Raw genomic sequence first — 6236 nt, forward strand, 5'->3', positions numbered from 1 at the left:
AGAAACAGATTGCAGTGAATTTCTTTCAACTAAAAGTTTGAAACAGATTTTAGAGCAATGCACTTGCAAATCCTGGTCATCAGAAAAAGCAGTACTGGTAATATTAATGATCAAGGTCATATTGGGCTCCCTATTTTGCAATATAATGGAAAAACATGCAGTGTTCTAGATCAAGTTGTGAACTACTGAATAAAAAAAACTTCAGGATAATAGGGGAGCCCCTGCTGCAGCCACAATTGGATGATGTGAACGGTGCTTTGGGTGTATACAGTAGTAGATAGGTGAGAGAGAACCCAATTTAGCACTCAAGTTCACGCTCTGAAGATAAGTGAATGGTTTAAGACATAATCTTTATTAATAACAATATATATTAAAAAATGGTTGATAGAACGACGTACTGAAGGTAGGTAGATCCTGAATACAATAGCCGTGTTGGCTACGGATCAAGCTTATAAATGTACCAGAAGTTTTAATAAACGGCTGGTATCATGTTAACACAGAATTCCTGATGTGGACCTGTGTGGAGAGTGAGTACTCCAGGTGTGTCCGGTTATGTACTGAGTCTGCAAGTCACAAAGTTGGTATCTCAATCCTAATAGGTGATAGTAGATGTGACTTATAGCAACTAACATACATAAAGCGCAGATAAACTATGTACATCAGTTGTAATTTATTCATAGTTATGCTCCCCTGTGTAGGTCTGTATATCCACTTTAGCGTCAGAATGACCCCAGGTGACCCACTGAGAATGATATCCAGGGGTGTAATGACCTATATAACCTGCGTAGTCCTAGTCATAGGTAAGTAGCTTGACTAATATCCTGGGGGGTACGATGGGGTTCCAATACAGGAGACACTATTTGTGGGAGACAGACTAGTACCATATACTTATATCAGAGGGTGAGATAGTAGCAGAGACTGAATGGTAAACCTCCTTGATGCTGTGTAAAGTGACAAGCACAGCAAGGCAGCTACAGTGTTGCTACAAGTGAGGTTTCTCAGGGCATAATCGTATCGGAACACTGTCCCTGTAAACACTGATAAACGAGGATGAGGGTGACCATCGGGGCACTTATATCCTATATATATCTGCACGAGCCGACTGCCGCATCAACTCGCGCGCGTTTCGCGAGAGCTTTGTCAATTCGCCTTGACAAAGCTCTCGCGAAACGCGCGCGTCGGCTCATTCCAGACACGTGCACGCGCAGATCAGTTACTGCCTCCGCATGAAACCAACACCGCGAGTTGATGCGGCAGTCTGCTCGTGCAGATATATATAGGATATAAGTGCCCCGATGGTCACCCTCATCCTCGTTTATCAGTGTTTACAGGGACAGTGTTCCGATACGATTATGCCCTGAGAAACCTCACTTGTAGCAACACTGTAGCTGCCTTGCTGTGCTTGTCACTTTACACAGCATCAAGGAGGTTTACCATTCAGTCTCTGCTACTATCTCACCCTCTGATATAAGTATATGGTACTAGTCTGTCTCCCACAAATAGTGTCTCCTGTATTGGAACCCCATCGTACCCCCCAGGATATTAGTCAAGCTACTTACCTATGACTAGGACTACGCAGGTTATATAGGTCATTACACCCCTGGATATCATTCTCAGTGGGTCACCTGGGGTCATTCTGACGCTAAAGTGGATATACAGACCTACACAGGGGAGCATAACTGTATGAATAAATTACAACTGATGTACATAGTTTATCTGCGCTTTATGTATGTTAGTTGCTATAAGTCACATCTACTATCACCTATTAGGATTGAGATACAAACTTTGTGACTTGCAGACTCACATCAGGAATTCTGTGTTAACATGATACCAGCCGTTTATTAAAACTTCTGGTACATTTATAAGCTTGATCCGGAGCCAACACGGCTATTGTATTCAGGATCTACCTACCTTCAGTACGTCGTTCTATCAACCATTTTTTAATATATATTGTTATTAATAAAGATTATGTTTTAAACCATTCACTTATCTTCAGAGCGTGAACCTGAGTGCTAAATTGGGTTCTCTCTCTCACCTATCTAAAAAAAACTTCCGGTATATTCAGAGTGCCTAAACATCAGAAAAATTACAGTAGTTTAAATGTTTTCAAGCAGTCAATTAGTAACAATATAAACAGGAAGGAGGTGAAACTGTTAAAACGGAAAGTGGGCAAGTAAATGGGACTCAACAGTATACAGACAAGGATATTAGAAGAAGAAAAAAAGCTTGGGGAGGTTCTCACTAACTGACCCATTCAACCAGTTACTAATAACAGGTGTAGTTCCAGGTGAGTGGAGCAGCGCAAATGTAGCAAGTAGGGAAGAGGCTTCACAATATAGGCCAGTGAGCCTGATGTCCGCATACGAGAAAGTAATGGAAACACGGCTGTAAGATAGACTTTGTTGAATATCTAAAATCCAGCAATGGAGATAATAGACAAATAAGATAATACATGAAGGTGGAGCAGTAGAAGTAGCTTATCTAAGATTTCTCCGCATCAAAAAAAAAAGGAAATGTGGCTAACAACTTTCTTCTATTTTTCACTGGCATCAGTTATCAGAGTAAATTCTTGCCCTGTGCCAAGGTATAAAACATGGTAAAGTGCGTATGTGAAGAACTCTTCGCCATATTCAATGTTGTGGAAGGTAATGCATCAATAACATACGTTAACTTCTATTCAAGCACACGGATATGAGTGCACCACTAACTCTGCGTTCTTGCGTTAAAGCTTTACCGCTTTCCCATGTAGAAGACGGATTAACAATTTGCACTGGCTGATACTGGATTCTAAGGTGGTTACATGGATAAGACATTGGTTGAAGGATAGGCAACCAGTTGTGGTAAATCGGAGTACATTCAGGGAAGGGGAAGGTGACCAGTGATCTTTAATGTCTATTAGTGGCATTACAAATGGTATCAAAAGGAGGTGTGCCTTTTTTACAGCTGACACAAAAATCTCAACAGGGTTGACACTCCTGGGGGGTAAACAGAATGATTAATGATTTATATAGGTTACTAGCTTATATAACCGGCGTTGCCCGGGATTTCATGTCCACGTGTACTGACCCAGTCGTGACGCAGGATGGAGCTGCCAGTACTTCAAACCTGCACGGGTAAGTAATGGGTGTGTGTTGCTGCTCCTGCTCGCGTGGTGTGTCCCCCCTCCTCCCCCTGATCCCCGTGGCTGGCTGCCCGGGCGGGAGGTGGCAGCGGGGGTTGTTGCTTCCCCCGGTCCCCGTGGCTGGCTGCCGTGTTCCTTCCCCGTCCCCCCCCCTGGTCCCCGGCACTCCTGTTTCACCTGATGTCGACTGAGTGGGGAAAGTACTTTCACCGGTTTGAAGTACCATCACCGGCCCCGCATTCAGCCAATGGGAGATCACGTGTTATTATGCCACAAACAAACAATTTTTGACTTTTTTTATATATATCTATCTATATATATATATATAGATAGATATATAGATAGATATGTAGAGGTATCAGTACCGAGTTAGCCGAGCTTCAATAATCAAAAAATAAATAGCTGATACCGTTCTGTGGCTAACGAAATGCTTTTATTTGTGCGAGTTTTCGAGATACACTGATCTCTTCCGGCGATGTTACAATGAATGAAGCAAGGGTATACTTAAAAACAGTGTCTCTTGGACATTTATATAACAAATTTTATAACATAAAACATTTTATAACATTCCAAGAGACACTGTTTTTAAGTACACCTTTTGCTTCATTCATTGTAACATCGCCGGAAGAAGAGATCAGTGTATCTCGAAAGCTCGCACAAATAAAAGCATTTCGTTAGCCACAGAACGGTATCATCTATTTATTTTTTGATTATATATATATAGATAGATAGATAGATAGATATGAATGGTCAAGAGTATGGCAACTGTAATTGAACACCAAAAAGGACATAATAAGCCACTCGGGCCATAAAAACCAAAGGTAGAATATAGGATCAATGGCATTATAATGCCAACCACTGAAGGAACCCAGGAGTCATTATTTCAGCTGATTTACAAGCAGGGAATGAAATGTAAGAAAGTAAGAGGGAAAGCCAGCAGAAATCTAGGTTGTACAGGGAAAGGTCAGTGAGTCATTTCGTCATCACATATAAATTGGCATCACGTGATCTGTGGACTAGATGTGTGTGAATCTGTGAAGATCCGCTTCTCTGCAGGTTTTGAGCAAACTTTCAAAAGTTAGGAAAACCCAGCGAATATCTGAACAATGAAGTCAAAAGTTGTAGCAAAAAGGCTGAAATTGTTCAAAATTCACTATTTTGCTTTTTTTAAGTGGCAGAGTAGCAGCCCTGCAATTTTTTAAAATATTTCTTTATTTCATTTTTTCATTTGAGTGAAAATAAGTGAAAATGCCCACTGATTTTAGCATTAACTTTTAGCATTAAGTGAACTTGTTGCAAATTTTTGGATCAAAGCGAACTAAAAAAAGAGTGAAATTCGCCAAGTTCTCTTAGGCATGCAAAAAAATGGGTAGGTACATCTCTACTGTGAGCCCTGTGGAGCCAGAGAGGAATGTGAGTATTGTAACGCAGGGCTGCCTTGATGGTGGTGCCATTGGTGCAGTGGCACCGAGCCATGTGCTTACAGAGGCCCCGGTGTTCTTCTCCACAACAGTTAGACTGATTATCGGGGGAGAGTGTAGGGCCTCTGTAAGTGCCTCTTAACTTTCATCCAGCTTTGCTCTGGCATCTCCTCAGCGCCATATGCCATCACAATGTCACAGCAAAGTGGCGCTGTGGCGTCCTGTTGCCATGAAATCGAGAAATATTAGTGGAAAGAATAAAAAGGAAGAACGAAACGAGGGGGAGAGAGGAGTGAAATACATGAAATGAGGGGTGAGGAGAGACACAGAAGGGGAAAAATGGAATGACAAAGGGTGTGAGAGAAAGGCAAGGGGAAAAGGAGAGAGAAAGACGGGGAGGGAGAAACAAAGAGACATAATGGGGCAAAGTAGACTGAATGTGACTATGTTGTAACATTTGAAGGGGACCCATTCTTCAAGTCTGTCGTGGCCACAAATATTCTGATGGTGGCCCTTGTAGGGATAACAATAATACGCTGAAGGAGGTGTCCACATTGTGCCATGGAGGCAGTGGGGATCCCTTCTCTATTAATGCTCCTGGACAGTTCGCTGCATCACTTCCTACATTTGCTACATTCTGATTTATTTATTACAATATTTGTATAGTGCCCTAATCCAGGTGCTGAACAATAGTTAGTAAAACAATGGGGGGGGGGTTATATATGGAACATTTCATGGGAAGAGCATTGAGTAATTGCTAAGATGTCTTTATGATGGGCAGGGGTGGAAACATTATGGTTCGGCTATCGGTTAGGTGCATTGAGAGCTTGGGTGGTGGTCGGGTTGGGGTCAGGTCTCTGGATTTAGTCTTGTTTGTAGAATGGTGATGAGTCAGACAGAGGTTAAATTGGATCGGTGAGGTGTATGACTTGTAGAGAGACTTTAGGAAGGAGTAAGAGTAAATGAGATCATGGGCATTGAGGAGGGTTGGGTGAGGGAGGATATGGAATAGGAGGTTAACGGGGGATCATGGAATGAAGAAGATATGAGTTTTGAGTTGACTACGGAAGATAGTTAGTGAGGTGGAAGATTGGATGTGGTGGGGAGATTATTCCAGTGGAGGGAGGTGAATAAGGTAAATTAATGTAATCAAGAGGAGGCACAGAGGGTTTGGGGGAGGGGAAGTGAGGGTTCTGCCAGTCAGGGACCAAAGAGGACAGGAAGGGGTGTAGCGAAAGAGGACTGCTGCAAGATAAGGGGGCAAGACAATGGAGAGATTTGTAGACCAGGGTGATGAATTTGAAAAGGGAACGTTGTTGCTTGGGTAGTCGGTGGAGTTGGTAGAGGAGAGGGGTAGTGTGGGCAGAGCGGGCGAGATTGAGAAGTGTACAGGCTGCAGTGATTTGGATTTGTTGAAGGAGTATGGAGTTGTAGAGGGGGAGACCATGTATTAGGGAGTTACAGTTGTCGAGGCGGGGGAAGATGAGGAAGTGGATGAGAAGTTTGGCTGAGGAGAGGGAAAAGAGTGGACGAATTTTCCGTATGTTGTATAGGTGTTAGCGACAGGTGGTGGTGATGGAGGTGATGTGTTGAGTGAAGAGGAGGGAAGGGTCAAAGGTGACTCCAAGTTTATGAGCAGAAGAGTAGGGGAGATGGTGAGGGGGGAAGGAGATCCTGGGGATTGGAGAGGATGG

The sequence above is a fragment of the Ascaphus truei genome, chromosome 3 (assembly GCF_040206685.1).
Source record: "Ascaphus truei isolate aAscTru1 chromosome 3, aAscTru1.hap1, whole genome shotgun sequence".
Taxonomy (NCBI): domain Eukaryota; kingdom Metazoa; phylum Chordata; class Amphibia; order Anura; family Ascaphidae; genus Ascaphus; species Ascaphus truei.